Raw genomic sequence first — 20,808 nt, 5'->3', positions numbered from 1 at the left:
TAAATTAGTATATAATTTAATATGTTAAATGTCCCATATTTGACTCTTCTTCTGTGTTTTATTAAAGGTGTTGATCCATTAGAGGAAATATTTGTTGTAAGAAACCAAAAATCATGCATGTCTGTGTAGTTTTATATCTTCTCTCTCAGCCTCTCTCTGGAGCTCTGGTAACTGGCCCAGTGAGCCAATCAGAAAAGAGGAGATTCTCTTCCTGGCACAATTAAATAATCTTGTATTTTTCCTTTTGTCCACAAATCCAAATAAAAGACCAAGAATGGATCTTAATGAGCATTGTACATGTCGCCAAAATATGTTTATTCCTCTGCAGCACCACTCCAGTACTTCAAGCTACAGATAAAAGAGCTAGTGCTGCACTGAACAGGGCCAGGGTGACATTATGTTCTGTCAACAAGCCAGATATAAGGTCTGTCTGTCAATAGTGGCCTCAGGCAGAGTGAGAGTGAATTAAGGAAAACATGTATTGCCATTTATTTTGACCTTAGCTGCTGTTATTGCATATAGCTGATACTGAGCCCTATAAAAATGATAAAACTACATATTATGCCTTTGGTTGAGTTTTGTTATTGAACTATTGAAAATAGAATGATAAGCCCCAACCCAAGTCAACACTGAATAACCAAAACCTGCAGTTCCTTTCCTGACCACTAGAGTGAGTCTCCAACAGTTAGTCAGTCTCCATAGACTCCCATGTTAAACTTAACTGCAGAAATGCTTACACCCAGGTCCAAAAACATTCTACTTTTCTACTACTCTCTACTTTTTTACCAATTTAAACTTAAAGCCCCAGTCTGTAACTTATTTGGCTTTTTATTAGCAAAAATCAAATATTGCTTTCATAAATACGTATTTCACTGAAGTCGAATCACACCCGCATACAAATGAAAGCTTTCTCGTACCTTAGAATGAGTTGTTACAAGTCGTTACAAATACATAAGTGGGCAACGCACCGAACCGAGGCGGCCATGTTGCATCGCCATTTTTTACGTTGAGTGGCAGCATGACCGTAGGTAACCACGGAAACTCACCGGAGCTGTCGGCTCGGGGAGAAAGTTTTCCAGGTAGCGCCTGACATATTGTCACGCCTGTATTGTTTTGCCTCGTGCTGGCGGACCACTTATCCTGTTACATGCAGCGTCTGTTGTCTGTCTGTCTGCCCGATTTCACGTGAATGCAACATCAAGAATACGCTCCGATATGCAACCGCACCGCTAGATGGGGGTCATTTCTACACATTATACCTTTTTTAAAGTCTTAAAGGTATGCATAATTGGGGAAGTGGTTGCTTTGAGTGACAGGTGGGTGAACCAATGCTTGCCACAAACAGCCATGCATCAAATTTTCAGTTCCCCATTTTTGGATGAACCAGGAGTTAGGCTGAGTGAGCCTCAAAACCTGTGAGTGATGTCACATTTCCATCTCTGTCCTCAGCCTCAGCAGAGAAGAACTGTCAGTTCCAGGAGAGTGGAAGCAGTAGGAGAAAGGTTAAGAGTTACACTTTCCTTTAGCTTCCTATTGACTGTGGCTCTACAGCTTACAGTGCAGTGATGTATAGAGCAACTATAGATATAGTTAGTTATGATTTGTAGTCACTATAGATTTTACATAGTGTTTCATGTGGCCTTAAAAAGGTTCTATGAAATAAAACAAACATCAAACATCTGACTGCATCCCATAAAGCAGCAAACTGACATTGACTGCATTCTGGGATTGAACCAGGGCCTTCACAAATAAATCCAAAACATAACACATGAAATTGTATTCTGCTACCCACAGTACCGTCACCGTGGTAGCAGACAGGTAATATTAGTGTGTACCAGTCGCAGTCAGCAATCAGTTACAAGTGTTATCTCATCTAACTGTCTACACACACACAAACACACACACACATCATCACTTATGTAATATAACAAGAATGTGTGAGAAGTGACTGCACTGCCAAGTTGGCAGACGCTGAGCTCAGGCACAACATGGTGAATCTCATGATGCATCAGTGTGTGTGTGTGTATTTCACACATGCTTCAGGATTCATATTGATGGTGTGTAGGTTGATGATGTGTAGTCCTATCTGTGCAGTTTTTAAGGATGATTATTTTTTCATGGTTTGCAACATTTCCTCCTGTCTTGACTTTTCCCTGTACGTGTCAGAATCTGGGCCTTTTCCCTCCGTTGTCCTTGATGCCTGAATCAGAGTATTTATTGCTTCTCCTCCTAAATAGCTCTTCTTGTAAAGCTCAGTTTGAAAGTAATCGTCTGTGGCATTTTTCATTTGACTAAAGTCCATTATGTTGCTCTCGGTAGTGGACTCACACAACACAGAAGTGATGAAGCCTCTTATCCAGATGTCTTCTCTGTGAAGAAGCTTCAGGTGTACCGTACAGGAAGCGGAGCACTTTGCATTTGAAGGCGAATAGAAGAAGTTGTGAGCACATATGTCAGGATCAGACAACGTGGGCTGCGTTTTATTTCATTTGAATAAATGATTTGCAAAATACTGTGTGGGCCAAATATATGCAAGCCCACATCGCTGCTGCTGCTGCATATAGACCTGGATGTTCAATCCTACAGCTTATCTCCTAATCACTGAGAGGGAGGAGAAGATGTTTGCTTTGTAGGGAGACTTGTTAGGTTCTGTCTCATTACATCATTCATCTCTATAAATCAGGGCTCGAGGATCTATCAGAGTAGCTGTTCAGATAAACTGAAATAGCAGCAGCTGTGTGTATGTGTGTGTGTGTGGTTAGGGAGCAGCTAAAGAGCAAAAGCAGCTGAGGGCATCACCTGCACCTGGACCAGGACCAGGACCAGGGCCATGTTGTGGGGGGTGAGCAGCAGGCTGGGGTCTGGCTGCTTCTGGGTCAGTGTCAGGGGGGGAAAGCTCTTTGTTATTCTGCAGAGATGGTGAAGGCCACATTTCTCTAGTGAGGGCAGAGCACACGCTGTTGCCTTCAGTGTCCATCTTTCACACAATCCGCCCGTGAGAAGTCAAAGCAACAGATTGAGAAGCTTCATATCAGTAGAAACCAGTAGTTTAATGTGCATTTGGCCACTTTTACTCATGTTAAAGGGATAGTTCAACATTTTGGCAATTGGCCCATTGCCATAATCGCTATAGTCATAGCAGTAGCTTCGTTACCTTTATTTGTTGGTGCAAGCTATTTTTAGAACGGCAGAGCAGAGCCACGAGCTGCTCAGAGCTACGCTACGGATGCTAGTGGGATTTCTTGGTTTCCCTCATCAAACTAATCAAATACACAATCCAACAACTCCAAAACGCTCTGGTGGACAAGTTGTGACCTGCACATTCACCACGCTATGAGATAATAACAGAACGTTATGAAACAGAGTTGTTTTCGAGGCAAATCCAGAGACTGCTTGCTGAAAAACTGCCCCCGAAGGCAACGCATGAATTTAGCTCTAAAACAACTCTGTCTCGTAACGTTCCGTTATTATCTCATAGCGTGGTGAATGTGCAGGTCACAACTTGTCCACGAGAGCATTTTGGAGTTGTTGGATTGTGTATTTGATGAGTTTGATGAGGGAAACCAAGAAATCCCATGAGCCTCCGTAGCATAGCTCTGAACAGCTCATGACTGCGCTCCGCCGTTCTAAAAATAGCTTGCACCGACAATTAAAGGTAACGAACCTACTGAGCGATTATGGCAATGGGCCAATTTGCCAAAATGTTGAACTAACTTTAAGTCTTGTTGGTATCTCCCTCCTTGTTGGAGTTTCACTCTCCCCTTCTTTACTTTCTGCTTCTGCCAATTCCATTCCCCCCAGTCTGCTGTGCTTTATTGGCAGAGGAATACAAATAAAAGAACAACATTATTAAAACATCAAGATGAAATATGAAAGACATTTCAACATGGAGTTGCTTCTGGGTGCACATTTTGAGCTTGTGTGTTGAGGTGTGGGGCATTGTTGCATATTCCAAGACACTGAATTAGCATCAATTTGGAATTCATAAGCTTTTTGTGTGACAAAGGTAGAAAATGAAATTCACTGTTTTCTGTTTTCTGTATCCACTTTTCTTGTACCCTTGTATTCCCTCCTTTAATTGTCTTCCCCATCACCTTCCTCTTTGTCTGTATCTCTGACATCGCACATGGCCCGATAGATACAGGAGTCTTTGTTATACTAGATCCTGTCCTGTTCTTCATGCACCGAGCAATTATATTCTACTGACACGCAACAGGGACACAGTGCTGCAGACATGATGTTTGCATTCAGGATGTAATCTCCTCCACTGTCCTTGATCTGATCTCATGCATATAAAAATGTGAACCACGTGCACAGAAAGGTTGTCACAAAAGTTTCCTACCTTCTGTTTGGGATGTGACAGTTGCTCTGTGAAGCTTTGTGCTCATAGAGGGCATGTATGCTCACAACTGTTCTCCAACTAATATAAAAAACAACAGGATATGAATATGTTGTGACTGTGCAGGAGGAACAGTCCACTGTCAGTCCACTCACAGGCCGGCTCCAGTCTTTGTGAGTGTTAGGTAAACACAGGTGAGACAGGGAAAATAAACATATAATAGCAGCTCAAAGCTAAGTCCTCTTGATTGTTTTAATACAAATCAATCTTTTATGCTGCAAACACATATTTTATGCTCTGTAGCAGTGGTTCCCAACCTTTTTTAGCTCTTGACTCCATTTTGACATCACAAAGTTCTGGCGACCCCGGGATTATGTGAGCGCACGTGATCGCGACTGTCAATCAAGATGCGCCAGCTCAGATATTTTTATATGCTGCATTTTATTTGAACTCGATTTATATTCGAAGTGAAAGTATAGAATACAGTCGTTTAAGATTGTGTGTGGTGTTTTTAATCACAATTTTAAAAAGAATAATGATTAGTTAAAAAAATGTTATATGAGTAATTTCTTTTTTTATCAATTACTAGACATTTCAGGCGACCCCATTTGAATTCCAGGCGACCCCACATGGGGTCCCAACCCCAAGGTTGAAAAACACTGCTCTATAGTCTAGTTTTTATTTTATTTAAAAAATTCAATTCAATTCAACAAAAATTCTTGTACTTTCTTTATTCCTTTTTTCTTGCTTTTTAATTGTATGTTTGATGTTCATGATTTCTTCTATTCTCGGTTATTAGAATTTTTTAAAAATTGTGTTTTTATGCTGTTTTCTTTTTTTCCCGTTTTCAGTTACTGCTAAATGTTTTGTCTTTATGTAAAGCACATTGAGTTGCCCCTTGGTATGAAATGCACTATATAAATATAGATGCCATTGCCTTGCCTTGCCTCTGTGGAAGGAGGCAAACTCTGTGTTCTTCATCAAAGCCCACTTTGATGAAGAACACAGAGGATGTGCTGGAGTAATTCCTCCACCTCTCACAATATGACAGATAGGCAGCTTCTGCATGCATCTCCTCCATGATTGTGTAACATGGTGTGTTGTGATGGCCCCATACATTGAGACCTGGAGATAAAAACATTGCTCAGTGAAATATCAGCAGATGCAGCTAAGGCCGTTGTTGTTGTTGACTGTGGGAGTTCTAGGTGTTAAATAGAGCGATGACCACACAGTGCACCAAACCTGTTTTTCTTTGTTTTTGCTTCACAACTATTGAACTACTCATGCTAGACTTAGACGGTTGGGTTGTGTTGTCACTGGATTTAAATTGCAAAGTGTGGAATTGCTCAATGTGACAGAATTCCCAGACATAATGGAAAATCACATACATTAGGTCTGAATATAAAACCTTAACTGTGGTCGCTATAAAGATATTACCTTGGTGGCACTACAGTATAATAAAGACAGATCTCTACAAAAATCCACACAGATTCTTTCAGCCAAAGATTTACAAGTGAGCTGAGGATTGTCTGATTCTGTTCTCCTTTATGGGTTTGGAGGGAAAGGTTTTCTAGAAGCACAAATGAGATGGTAAAAAGACAACATGTCTGACCAGAGCTACCCGATCTGACAGTGTTTTATATCTCAGCTGTCACCAAAAGATAAAGGCCCAAAGACCCACAGGAGTTATGAATTATCAAATGATATATCAAACAGAGAAGCTTCCAGTCTAGTCCTGAATTCATTCAAATACAAAGTGCTGTGAGGACCCCTTACTTGGCTTCCATGTTGTTATAGAGTGAAGAGGACACTACCACTGACAGGGGTTACTGTCTTGGTGTCTGAAGGCGGACAGGAAACTTCAGAACTAGTTGAGTTTATTCAGTGTTTTGTCTTCACCTCAGCCTTGTTCAGTTCCTCCCTGTATCTGTTAGTGGACTCTGTTCTTCTGGCAGCATCAGGAGGTTATAGTGTCAAACCTCTGGTGGAACTAGAGAGCATTTAGCACAGTGAAGCCTGCGTGTGAAAAGCAGATGTGGAAATATAGAATTTCAAAATTGTTTTATGAATGAAGTATGTGGGAACAGGTGCATTGCATAGACAGGGACGACTCTAAGACAGCCTGTCTAATATTGTTCATGAGATAAAATGTTTTTGTTTCTATTTATGAATATCCCATTCACCGGCCTCACTGTGTGTATGGGTGTGCGTGCAGGTGCATGGTGGCCACTCCCTCTCCCAGGCTGTGTGAGAACAAAGAGCAGCCAAACAAAGAACTGGAAAATGTCTGAGTGCTTGAAAAACCGTCCTTGAATATTTTTTACTGCAGGTACGTCTCAGACACAAGTGAAACAGAGGACGCTCTAATCCAAAATGGAAAAAAAGGACATCTCAGAAAATAAAATATAATATTTTTAAGAGCTGTTGCAAAATGAAAAGCATTTTTTCCTAAATCAGTTGGATTCATTTTCAATTTTTTTTTGTATGTTCCACATCTGTGTTGCTTCAAAACAAAGCGCGACCTGTGATGAATAATGAAAGGCCTGTACAGTAGCTTGGCATCTCTCCTGCCATCTGGCAAGCCAACCACAACATCCACCGCTCACGGCCATGTTTATGTATGAGATGTCGCGTGCCGCGCCGCAGGGACAGGTCGCAACTGGACCCCGCGAAATAAAAATCCCTCCGCCATCTGCACCGCTGACATTTCCCACACCAGTGAGAGAGCGCGAGCATCTGGTGTTCACCTCTTGACTTGTGCAGGATTTTGAAGTTGTTGTAATGTCATGCCACCATGCGGTTTATGTGCAGGAACGGGTGTGAGCCACACATGTAGAATGCAGTTGGACTCTTGTTAGTGAGTGCACATGTGATTGTGTGATTGTGTGTGCGTGTTTGGGTGTGGGCTGTCTGACAAAAGCTGCCGTTTCTCTCGACTCAGTGGGTCGGTGTCTGTAGGAGGCTGCTACAGAGATGGAAGTACAGTGAAGTCTAAAAACTTTTGAATCCTGCATAACCTCACTCTACTGATGTAGATGTGGATCATTTTAGCTCTGTTTCAATGATCTGGTCCTGACTATACAAGACTGTGATGTAATCTAAGTCATTGTCACATCATATGGTTTATTTAGAAAAGATAAAGGCTGTGTACTCCTGACAAGGACTAAGGGACAACCAGAGAGTGAAACAGGGTACTGACATAAGTGAGGGGCCAAGAACAACTCTTTCAGGCTGACTGCTGTAGTCAAAACAATAATAACCATATACCCAAAGGTGTAATGTTGGTATTAATAATGACAGCAACTCTAATTAATGATAACTGGAGTAGTGGGAGCAGATCTGGAGTCAGGAGGAGAGAGAAGAGTCTGTTAATGACAGAGGGAACTGTGATGTAAATGCATAAATTGGGGGGGGGTACAGTACAGAGCTATAGCAGCATAACTAAGGGATGGTTCACAGCTCAGCTTGAAGTATAAACCTTATCAGAGAGGGGGGTTTAAGCCTGATCTTACTGGTGGAGACAGGGTGGTTTTCTCCTGAACGCAGACTGGGAGTTGACTCCACAGGAGGAGAACCAGGCAACTGGAGGTCAAACTTCTAAACACTACCAACCACAAGCAGACCTGCATTTTTGTATGAGAGATCTGTTGGAGGGTGGTACAGTGGTACACCAAGTGTGTTGCCCATCAGAGTCACTTTGGACCTTCTCCCTGTCTCGTCCTGTCAATTCCCAGTAGGGCTGTCAATCTTCCCCCCAAATCAGATTCAAATTATAATGCTTCTTAAAAAAAAAGAACATTAAATATTAGAATTACATTCATTTAATGTTCTCTCGTTGCCATGGTAATCGATCATGAAGTCCGTGATCGATTTCTTTTTCCTTTTCAACACCAGTTCTCATCTACGATCTATACTTGGCATCATGGAAACCTGCCTGACAAGTTTTGGAGACATGCAGTGTTTGTTTGCCATAGATTCATTATGTGTGCCACAATCTATTCTGGTAGCTGGCTGCTTATTAACTCATGATATGTGTTGATTGTGACAAGATTAAAAATATATAATAATAGATTTTCATTGGGAGGGGTCTGCAGTAGAAAGGCTCTGTTTGTTTGGCTCTGCTCGCCACCACTGGTATCAAGTTCTCCCTCAGCCAAATTTCCATTTTCTTTGTAAAAATGTAAAAAGTTTTTGCAGTTTTACCCAAGATGGCATTTCATCCCTGCCAACACTAACCTTTGGCAGCTGGCTGCAGCCCCCAGCCCCCGGCCAAGGCTTTGTTTGTTTCACACACCTCATACGGTTTGCTTAATGATCCACCACCCTGCTTACTTCACAGGCTTGTTGGTTGCGAGGTCTGAAAGGCCTTTCACTCACTTGTTTTCACTGCCGTTTGACAGACAGCACGGCTTGGCCCTGTGTCAGGTTATATTTGCATCCTTCAATGGGTGAAGGAGCCCGACTGTTTCTACTTGTTAGGACTTCTAACACTTGCTCTGACCTCATTCTATAGATGGGTGGCCTTGGCCTGAATAGGACAATACAAAGAGATGGAAAGGAGGCAGTGAGTAAGAGGAGGGAGCCCATTGAAAAATCTGAAAACCGGGAGTGAATTCTGGTAGCCTGCAGAGTTTCTAACAATTAGCATTTGTGTCTGTATGCATACACAAGCCTACATGTTGTGTAACGGTATGTTTGTGTATGCACCCACAGCATACTCCATTCCTGTTCCTTCCTAAGGGCAGGAGTGAAGTGTGACAGAGCATTTCCATCGGAGCAGAACTCTGGGTCTTTCCTTGAGGGCGGTGGAGATGAAAGGGGCTGGAGGCTGGGTGGAAAGTGTGTGTCTGTGGATGTGTGGGAAGGAGTCTAAACATGACCTCTTTAAAGATCTGGCAGGAGGGGAGGGGGGACATGTGAGTGCTACCCTTTCCTTTGACTGAGGTACAGTACTGTCGTTCTGCCATGGATAAGTTGAGCTCTGGAAGAAGAAGAACAATTAAATTGGGATTTATGCATCGTCATTGTGTAGAGAAAACAGAACTGGAGACATGTTTACATTCTGCCAGCTTTTTTTTCTTTTCTCGGTAACAGAAAGTGCTGCCTCAACTGCATTTTGTACAAATAATGAAAAGTGGATTTGTTTCCATAATGACTTGCAGTGGGAGAACTGCCACTATCAGCACACAGTCCGTAGGTAGGCTACAGCTCAGTGTGCTCTCATCAGAGAAACAGCCACTACAGCATTACTTCTATTAATACCCCAAATTTGTAAGCAGCACGCATATATCATATATATATATATACTACTATGCAAAGGCAGGTGTGGAAAAAAAGCTGAATGCTTTCAAAGTTGGAAGTGTTCATTATGTTTTTTCATCAATTGACAAAATGCAGTGAATAATGAGACGAGAATCCTAAATCAAATCAATATTTGGTGTGACAACCCTTTGCCTTCAAAACAGCATCCATTCTTCTAGGTATAGGCACACCTGCACACAGTTTTTGAAGGACCTGGGCCGGTGGTTTTTTCCAAATATCTTGGAGCTCCTCAGATCCTTCTGTCTCTACATGTAATCCCAGACAGACTGGATGATGTTGAGCTCAGAGCTTCGTGGGGGGGGGCGGCCACACACCACACCATCACTTCCAGGACTTGTTGTTCTTCTTTATGCTGATGACACTGGCTGAATGTTTGGGGTTGTTGTGAATAAATTTGGGTCCAATCAGACACCTCACTGATGGTATTGCATGATGGATAAGCATTTTTTCACGCCTGCCTAAAACTTTTGCATAGTACTGTATATTGTATATACATTTACAATAGTAACAATAGTCAGTGATTAGTCAAAAGTCAAAAGTGTTTATTGTCATTTGTACAGTGGAAAGGTGAGTTTCCCTGACAATGAAATTCTTACTTTGCTGTCCACATCACAAAACGCTAGCAATTATAAAAAACTAGCTATAAAAATAGACATTTAAAAAGCAACAATAATATAACAACAACAACAATGGCAGCAACAATAGTAATACAGAGATAAAAGAAAAGAGAAGGAGGTGTATGATGTGTGTGTGCAATATGTATAATAAATAGTGTGCAAATTGTGCATGTGCAAACAAGATGCTAACAAGGAGCTATTGGTTATCGACTCTTATTGTTATTATTTAGAAGTCTGATGGCAGAGGGGAAGAAGGAGTTTTTTTAATCTGGAGGTCCTGCTTTTCACACTTCTGTACCTCCGGCCTGAGGGCAGAAGTGTGAACAGGTTGTGCTGGGGGTCGGTGTGGTTATGAACGGAGCAGAAAGTCAAATGTGGCCAAAAAATGTCCAGCTAGATTTTGTCTGGAGGAGGGAGGGACCAGAGCCTTCAGTGCAAACTGCTGGATCATCTGGTCTGCAGAATAAACTAAAGTAAAGAATCCAAACAGCAGTGAGGTCAATTGCAGGAGTGGTGGAGTACAGCACCATCTGGGTGAGGTCACCAAGAGAAGGAGGGAGCAGTGCACTGTGAGAACATGGGATTGATTGGGACTGCAGGTGACAGACCAGCGGTGGCATCATGGGTCAGTATGGACGGACACTACAGACACAGTCAGCATGCAGCTTGTCCTTTCCCCCCCTCTCCAGGTGGTGGACTGGACACTAGTTTCCAGTGGTTGTGTGTGTTTCATCTTGACTGGCTCTAAGGCTCAGCCTCTGAATCCAGGCTGTGTGCATTTTTCTGTGGACTGAGGCTTGGGCACTTTCACAGCAGTAATGTAGAACCCAGAGCAGCTTTATAATGGAAAAAAGGCAACTAAATCTCACTTTCCACTATGTGAGACTTTTAAAGACACCTCCACTCTGTCTGAATGAGCAAGCTGCTGGGTTTGTTCCTAAGTGAGCACCTTCAGGTCTTATTGGAGCTAATCCCCTTTCTTTTCATAATAAAAAGACCCTGGCAGTTGAAATGCACACAGATATAGACACTGACGGGCAGAAACAAAAGAAAAGTTTATTATTCTTCCAACCCTGCTAACCCCAATTAATGCCCCCCCCCCCCCATAAGAGCTCATGTTGGAGAGACAGAGAGAGACAGGATGATCTCATGGGGGGAGATGGGATCATTGTTGAGACAGCATGTCTTGCTTCAGCTGATGAGTAATGAAGCATCACAGCCAAAAGGCACCAAACTCAATTATCCGTGTTAATGCTCCATTTGGTTGCACTGAGCGTGTTAGTCCTAATGTATTTACATAGCCCTCTGCTCTGGGCCAGGGGCCTGTTGGACTGGACATTGGGAACAGAGCTTTCAGGGCAGGGTGAATATTTTTTGGATTTGGCCGCTGAGAGTTCACGATCAGTCATTTGAAAAAATTCTGATCATTTTCATGGAAAAAGATGATTAATGATTAGAAACTATATGAATCCTGACATGGATACTTGCAGCTGTAGCCTACCTCAAAAGAAACATGCATTCCTTGTGGTCAGATCTTTTCTTATGATAACAGAAAAAATGCAAACTAAGAGGTGTCACCAGGAAACACCTGGTGGGCCTGAAATCTGCTGTTTTTGGATTTGATCACAAGAGGGGTATAGTCAGCCAATCATGAGATCTCTTCTAATTGGCTCACTGATCCGTTTGAACATCAGAGAGAAGCCTGAGAGAGGAGATGTTAAAGTAGATAGAGATGGTTTTGGTTGGTTAAAACCACAAGTCATCTTCTGTAATCAGTCAGCAACATACTGAACTGTTGACTGCTTCCTGATGGAACACAGTATTAATTGTGATTCAAAAAAAAAAAAAAGTTTTATTCAGTTCTATTCAGAGTGAGTTTCTTCTCAGCCGACTGTGTTGATAAACTGTTTCTATTCAGTTTTCTAATTCCCATAATGTCTCCCAGTGGCGTTGACTGGTGGTATTGTAATAACCCTGTTCATATCCAGGGGGAGTGCGCACTGGCCTTTGAATTAATCTTAATGGGACCTAATGACAGAGTGGAAAAATGTTGGGATGGAGGCCTGCAGTCTCCCTGAGAGTCAGCACAACTGGAAACAGGCTCAAAAACAGCCAAAGAACAAATAGCTGCTCTTTCTTTACAGCTCGTTTTGGGTTAACATACAACATGTAGGATAAACTGTACATGAACCCTGGACAGGGAAAACACTGTGTAATAATGTACATGGATGAATAATGTATCTCCTGTGTGTAATTAGAGCAGCTCCCACAACACATTTGCCCAAATTAGACCCCGAGTCTATCTCCACTGTGTTTAATGTTGCATTCAGTACTTGTTGCACCAAACCAAGTCATCTTTAAGTCCCATTAACAACAACACTCAGACATAGGTGGTTAGTTAATTAGCTGCATGTGTTAATGATGGTTTAAAGACCCCCTAAACCAAAAAATTACTTTTTGAAATTATTAACATGTCAATGTAGTGTTTGGGTTCTGCTACAAGACATTCCAGCAAAGTCGCTAATGCAGCCACAACTGAGCATTTTAGATTTGAAAATGCAGTTTCAGAGTCTGAAAAAGTTGGATTCAGTTTTTCAGCAAACAGTCGGGATTAATACGTCACAATCCCTAGCAACCAATCCCGTTGAATTTGTTTTGCATCTCATTTGTTGTTCACTGTGATGTGATCTACTTACACTACTTACATGTGCATTCATAGTATCATTAGTTGCCGTGGCCCAGAGAAATGCAAGTCATGACGCTTTTGCATGCTCATGAATATTCATAGAATCTGGATTTTTCAATGAGGGAGAAATAGTAGACCTGTTTTAAGCCTATTTGGGAGTTTTTTTTAAACAACTTTTTTTGTGGGAAAGCAATTTTAATCAAAAACTGGTCATAGCAGAGCATTTTTACAAATTTTAAAATGCCTCTTTAGGGGGTCTTTAAGAGTTTTTGCTGAGGTGAGTGTGGGATACAACGTTTGTTGACTGGTACTGGGAGTTAGGAAGGAAGACTGGTAGTTGATGCATATGAGAAAAAGAAAAGCCTCAGGAAAGATGAGAGGAGAGAGAGAGGCAGAGGGACAGGGATTATGATAATGCTGAGGCGACAGCTGTTGAGCTGTGGTGAGCAGCTGTACCCACTGAGGCCGGGACAGCACCTCTGTCCACAGCACCATGACAACCAAACACAATGATAATTAAACATACCAACCTCCTTCACTCTGCATATAGGTAAATAGAACAGATGTAAATGTAATAGACTGTTTGAACTGGGCTGTGACGGTATGTGTGCCTGTGGTCTGGCAGGGATACACACCTCCGTCTCCACAAGCAAAATATCCATAAAGTTTTTACTGGCCCCGTGTGTGTGTGTGTGTCGCTCTGTGAGTATATACTCTCTGTGTGTGGGTCTGTGCTCCGGGCTCAGACAGAACATTATGACGCGTTCCATCGATCGGTGGACGCCGGGCTGTTTTTACTTCTGGAGTCACAGCTGCTCCGGCACAGCTTGTCACCGTCAGTACTCCAGTGAACCCCGGCCACAACACTTTTTATGATGCATAGAGAATAACCTCTGATGGTGTCATCAGGGTCGGAGGCTGCTGCAGACACCTCCTTCCCACAGGTGGTCTCTATAGAGGGATTATTTGTTTACCAACACAGTGGATGCGTGCGCTACCTGACTGCAGAAAGAACCGGTTGTCATGGTTACCTCCATGGATCTAGCGTAGTCAAAGCGGTGTTAGCTAGCGATGTTGTCAGCGTACTACAACCTTTTATCACCTACTGATAAAAGTGTGTGTTTTATACATGGACTGTTGGTTTTATAACGGCAGAAAAAAAACAAAAAACAAAACGTCAGGATGGAGGATTGAGTTTGTGCCACGGCAACTCGGCCACGGGACAAGCCACAGACACTAAGAGCACGGCGTCGGTCATCGGTACAACAATGTGCATCCCTAATAGTCTACTTGCCAGCCCATAGGGCCCCATTGTGAACCTGGAAATGTTGAGTACCCCAAAGTTTTATGTTAGAAATATATAGTATGGGTCCCCAGTATTCAGAAACTGCCGGATGCTAACTTATATATATTGGGCAATTAGCACAATTGACACAATTAGCATAAATTAGCATAATTTCCTATATGGGCAATATTTCAACAAAATTGACTTGGCTGATCTGGGCAATATTGGAGTGGTTTTAGGGGTTATTGATGATGCTGAATCCATTTCTGACATTTTCAAAATTCAAAATGGCTGTCTAAACCGGAAGGGACCAGATTGAAATCCATCAAAATCGGCCCACTGGCGGTTTAAATCTGGTCACTACCGGTTTAGACAGCCATTTTGAATTTTGAAAATGTCAGAAATGGATTCAGCATCATCAATAACCCCTAAAACCACTCCAATAGTGCCCAGATCAGCCAAGTCAATTTTGTTGAAATATTGCCCATATGGGAAATTATGCTAATTTATGCTAATTATGTCAATTGTGCTAATTGCCCAATATATATAAGTTAGCATCCGGCAGTTTCTGAATACTGGGGACCCATACTATCTATTTCTAACATAAAACTTTGGGGTACTCAACATTTCCGGGTACTCATTTATGGCAAGTAGACTATAACGTTACCTACAGCTATTTAACAGACAACCATGTTCAGGAAAATATTGTGAGGACTGAGGTGCTGCCTAGTCAGAGACAAGGGCAGAGGACAGACATGTCTAAAGTCTGGAACAACTGCATCGTGACTGACTGAGTATTTAATTTAAAATAATATAGCTTAATGTTAATTAATCTCAGTTTTGCTTTCCATTAGTATGTGACCTCGTCTTCGTCTGTCATTATTGTAGTAGGCTTAAACGTTTCACAACTTATTTGCTGCAGTTATACAGTACAGCTGTGCCTGTGGGCATCTAGCTTTATCACCATTCAAACCAACGTGTCTGACACATTATATTACTCCAAATTAATCGCCAATGTACTATTTTCTCTCTTGTTTGCCTTGAAAGGGGTGCGAGTTGATGGTATTCTGTAAAATTTGCGCGTTTTGTTATTTTTATGAAAACAATTAGTGCAACTAACAGCACAATAAGACGTGATCGTAGAACTTCAGTGACGTAGACTGATAATCCCTCTATAGCTCCTGTATTACAGCAGCGTGTGTCGGCCTGATGTTTATTTTCCCGTCTGGAAAGATTATATTAAGCAACACAATCCAACACATGTCCACCTGAAAGGAGGAGAGACATTTCCGGCCTCTTATCTGTCTACTTAGTCCCTCTCTCTCTGCTTGTAACTGTGACTCTGAGGTGGGACACCACCACCACCAGCGGCGACATGAAAGAGATCACACGTCGTCACCGTTTGTGTATTCAAAGGCCTCTCTGCTTTCTGATGATTCTGACTCTTTTCAGCACACCAGGAGGACAAGATGCTCACTGCTGGTTATTATGTTGTCGCTCCTCTGTCGGTTCAAATTGTGATGAAATTTGTTTTCTATTGTCAAAAGTTGTTATCCAGTCAGGTTTATGCAAGATGTCTTCAGATGTTGTCTGCATAATATGTGATATTGATGCAGGGCGTTGCATATAGAAATTAGATTTCTCATTATATGCCCTTTTTGGAAAATTCTATTACCCTTTTAGTTCTGCCAGAATGTTAGATGCAAAAATGGCTGAAATACTGTTTTTCAGAGAAAGTATAATAGATGTTGGTAAAAAGGGATGTATTACTGTACGTGCTGACAAACAGCTCATGTTTTCTTATCTCTGTGAAGCTTTTGAACTCTTCTAAGTCAGGGCTTTAGTTTCTATGAGACAACATTCAGGATCTGGACATCCACAGCAGACTTAGAAGGAGAGTGAATATTTTATGGACCTCCATCAGATTGTCAGATTTGATCATGGATAAACACATCAGTTTTAACTTTTCAGCATCTTTCCAATTCCTCCGACATGAAACTAAGAAAACAACACGGAGGCTTGAATAACAACTCAACGGAGGAAAATCAGTAGACACGGGTTGATCTCACCGCAGTAACACGTCTTAAACAACACATAGGGTCATGAACCTCATCTGGTGCCCTCTTCAAGACCAGCACTGATTACTTAGATCCAAGTTAAGTTGGGTTTGCGGTCCCAGCAGCCCCATCAAACCCCATCAAACCCCACTGCCTGGTTCCCTGTAATCCGCCTGGATCGATGGATAGATTTGAGGGCCAGAGCTCGTCTTGATCCCCCGGCTTCATTGATTACCATCCCCATTACAGCCTTCACACTCCAACCTCCCTGTCCCATTTTATTTCTCAAGGCTCTTTCTCTTATTTTCTTCCTCTATCAATCCCCCCAGCCCTTTCCTCCCTCCCCCCCCTTATCTCTCACAGTTATTCCCCAACTATAATTTGTCTTTTTTTCTCTCCTTGTTTCATGTGATGTCTTTTCACCAACTAATCCATCCTGAACTCTTTTCTCATTTCAGCTCTTTGTCTTTAGGTGCATCGGCATCCTCCTTTCATCCCGTCTCCTGCTCTATCTGCCATATCTCTCTTCATCTCTTCTTCTCCCTCCCCCTCCCCAGCTTCCGTCTTTCAGTCCCAAAGGCCTCAGGCTCAGTGGACTATCACACGTCCAAAAGCATGAACATGAACCATCAATATGACAGTTGAGGATCTGATTCACACTCATTTTGCTCTTTGGATTGCTTCAGAGAAGAGTCATATAATTTGGAAACACCATGATCCCACACAATGTCTCTTAAAAACACGGATCCATTTTGAAGCATGTGCAATTGGTGAATTTGCACCAAGTCCACATTCAGACGTCATAGCACAGAGGTCTATGGACCGGAGTATGAACTGGACCCAATGAATTCAGCTCCCTCAGCCCTGTTGGACCAATCACCACTCAGTCTACTGGAATCTCTGCAGGCATAATCATCTCCCAGTTCCACACACACATAGACCTTGCCTGGATATATGTTTTTTCTTTGGGAATACAGAGGACATGTTTTGTTCTACTGTCCTTTCTATGACTCTATAAGACAAAAATAGATCCAAATAACAAATTTGTGTGGTTAGACGATGCTGAGAAGCTAAAACAGCTTTTTCAGTTGAATATATTTGGATTTTCTTTATTTATAAGGCTTGGGCAATGAGACGAAGAGCGATATATAGTTGAATACTGAAAGTAATCTCAAATTGCTTATTTATGTGTCACACCTGTGTGGCAGGTAACACCAACAGGAAGGACTGTCTAGTCTTTTTTTTTGTATTTGTCATTAAATGTGTCTTGTAATCCCATATGGGATGGGCCACAGTGGTGGCATGACACGGAAATAAAAAAAAATCAATCATTCATTCATTCATTCATATAAGAGGACATCTACCCTTTTGGCACTGCACACCTTACAACTGTAGCAATGTCTACCTAAATTGCACCAGTGTACAGTGTTAATTGGGGATAACACATATTTATCTAACATCCAGAATCCTGACTGATTTGAAAAACAAAGAGTCATGATAGGAGATATTTCTTGGGACGTTTGCATGGTAATAATGCAGAATAGAGTCTCACAGAGACACTCGTGTGGAACTTGCAGTCAGTGGTGATATTCATATCAAACAGCTGAGTGTCTGTCAGGAAGTTGGTGAGTATAGGTCCTTCTGGTGTAGGCAGTTGATGCATTAGTACCTGCTGACTTGTGAGGGTTAAGTGCCTGTGACTGGTATGTTTAGGTGTGTTTTTTTAAACAGTTGTTGATTAGAGTGGAAATCCAGTGAGTAAATCATGTTGACTTGATTGAGCTTCATACCTAAATGTTGGCGATGCTCCTTTGATTTATTATTGTGAATTACAGTCCCATGTGTTGAGCCTGTTGTTGTGGATGCACCCCATAATTAAAAGCTCTGGAAGGATGAATGCATTTGTGAGAATGATCATCTAACTGCCAGTTTGATCAGTAGGCCCATTGATATTTATTGCCCAATATCCAGAGGAGGACAGAGGACAGTGGAAGTTTGGGAGGGGGAATAAAACTGCAGACATTTAAAGACGCAAGCAACAAATAACTACAGAGCTGGTGGACATGAAACAGGAGGAGACAATGACAGCAGATGGGAATCTGGTCTTCTTTTCATATATTCAGTTAAAATACCATTTTACTCACCAGCTCCATTATAGATATTTGGGAAATGTGGACTGGAACATTTTGATTGAGACCAAGAGTGTTGGCCCCTCTGCAGCTTTCTAAAAATAACCCTGTTTCTAGCACCACTCACTCCATGAGGATGAGCAATTGAACCAACTTCAGAAGTGAGCAGGACTTAAGTGTTGAAGGTGTGGCTTAGATTTAGGTTGTGTCTGTAACTTTCTGAATTTTAAGTGTAAGTGAAGCCTCATTTTCAAAATCTGAAACTTTATTTGGTGTCTGTTGTGTTGTTATTGATTAAAGGGAACTATTACTGTATGTTCAGAGTAGACCCAACTCTGTATTTTAAACCAGAGACTGAGCATCAGTCTGAAGCTCCAGGCTCTCTCTCTCTCTGTTATGTATTATGTTTTGTATTTGCTGGACTACATATGGTTGCACAAAGATATGACAAAGTCTAGTATCCAAATTACTGAAACAGTTTTTTTTCTTGATAAAGGTAAATAGTGTTGCAATACTGGTGCATTGTCAGCAGTATAAGTATTTTGTATTGTCTATATTTAGACACTCTGGCTTCAGATCATATAATCCTTCCTACAGTATGTAAAGAAACACAATGTTTGAAACAAGCCCAACAAAGTTAACTTAATATTAAATGACCGTTCCAACTGAGTATACAGTATAATGGCAATATGAATTCTTTCTTTTGTTTTATTTTACATTTGACCCTAGCTATGATACTCAAGTAACATAACTTTGCTTAGAGCTGTTGAGTGAATAAATCAGTGAAAAGCTGACACTCAAGTAGGAAGAGCCATTAGTGACACCAGAGCTTCTGTCCCACAGCAACTTCACTTTTACCACATTCATTTTAACTTTGGCTTTAACTTTAACACTTCTGATTTAGTTTTTTTTTTTTTTAACATTTTATTTATTGTAAAATAAAAAAATAAATACAACACACTAATTTTTGAACGTCCTGCCAGAGTTCATGTGATACCCAGAGGTGCTGCTGTTCCCTCTCAGTGGACCGACTCCAGCGAGAGGGGTCAGCACAAGCCTTTTGTGTGGACAGTGCAGAAGGCAAGCGGAAGCAAAGGTCCATGTAATTACCCTCCTCTCTTCTCCGCCTGAGTAGTTTAATGAATGGAATCTCAAACTAGTGTCAGAATGGTAACCAGTGCGCGGGTCACCGGCTGGCCCCAGATAAAGACTGCGGTCAAGGTCCAATACAAAAAAAACGACTTCCAGCAGATGTGCCTACTCAGTGGCGGCTGGTGTCCTGAACCATTAGTGCGGCCATTGTGCGGTGATAATGGGGAACTATTTGGATGAATGAAGCACTTTATTTTATGTGAAGATGTGTATGTGTCTGAGGGAGTGAGACAGCGTTGGAGAGACACTTTGGCAAATTGTCTCTCATTTCATATTACCCTCCGATACAATTAGATAAATAGTCTCAATAGAGTAACATGGGTCATATTCCCTCAACAAGATATGGCTCGGAATCAAAAAAAAAAAAAAAAAAAAAGATTTTATTTCTCTGTTCCATTGTGTGTTTAAAGATGAAGACCATCCACAAATTCTAATCAAATCCCGCCTCCATGCATACTGAACTTAAAGGGGCAAGTTCAGTCTCCTTTACGCTGGTTTGCTAACCCTCCTCTCGGCCATGTGCATTTGTTTTAATGAAGCCGACAAGAAATGAACCCATGGAGTGGTGGATAATGTCATTTATTATATTACAATGTGCATATATGTGTGTAGTCTTATCTGTCAAACAGGAGATTACAGGTTACAAGGCGTGTTTGTGTCGTGGTGTCGCAGAGACGAGAGCTGGGACACCGGGTCGGAGGCTCTGATCTTACAAGGTTGGTTTTCAGCCAAGAGATGCTAGGTGGAAGGCAGAGAGCCTCCATTCTCCCTGGAACAAGTTACAAGTCATTTATTTAACCAGCACTAGGACTCTGAAGCTGGTAAAAATGTGGCATAGTTCCTCTTTAAAAACAGTGTAGTGTAGCTAGCCACTATGTGTAGCACTGTGTCATGCTGCTAGTGAGCTAATGCTAACCAGCTGCTCCTCTGTCTGCACCATGACGGCCCACAGCATGGCAGCACTTTGACCATACATGCACGTTTATGGCCTTGTAGACACCAGCTGTGTGTCACATGACAGTGTGGGTCTGTGGGTGTACAGTATCTGCAGCAGTGTATCGTCATAGCCGTGCTGTTTGACCACAGAAGGTCAGGTCAGTTTTTGCCACATTTAGCATCACAGCTGACATTTTACTCAGCAGATAAGAAAAACATATTTTTAAATGAAAATCTAATGCAGTCACACATCTGGTGGACACTGGTTAAAAGTGTCCTCACATG

The 20,808-nt window shown here is 41.8% G+C and overlaps 1 protein-coding gene across 1 annotated transcript in view; it reads left to right on the top strand.

Annotated features, from left to right (window-relative positions):
• sorcs2 (sortilin-related VPS10 domain containing receptor 2) overlaps positions 1–20,808 on the top strand; it is a gene marked incomplete at both ends in the record, with an annotated part of 304,429 nt that overhangs the window by 61,484 nt on the left and 222,137 nt on the right. The gene's annotated exons all lie outside the window — the stretch shown is intronic.

The sequence above is a fragment of the Trachurus trachurus genome, assembly GCF_905171665.1.
Source record: "Trachurus trachurus genome assembly, chromosome: 18".
Classification (NCBI taxonomy): domain Eukaryota; kingdom Metazoa; phylum Chordata; class Actinopteri; order Carangiformes; family Carangidae; genus Trachurus; species Trachurus trachurus.
The sequence above is the reverse complement of the archived record's forward strand: the minus strand, read 5'-3'. Positions and strand labels throughout refer to the sequence as shown.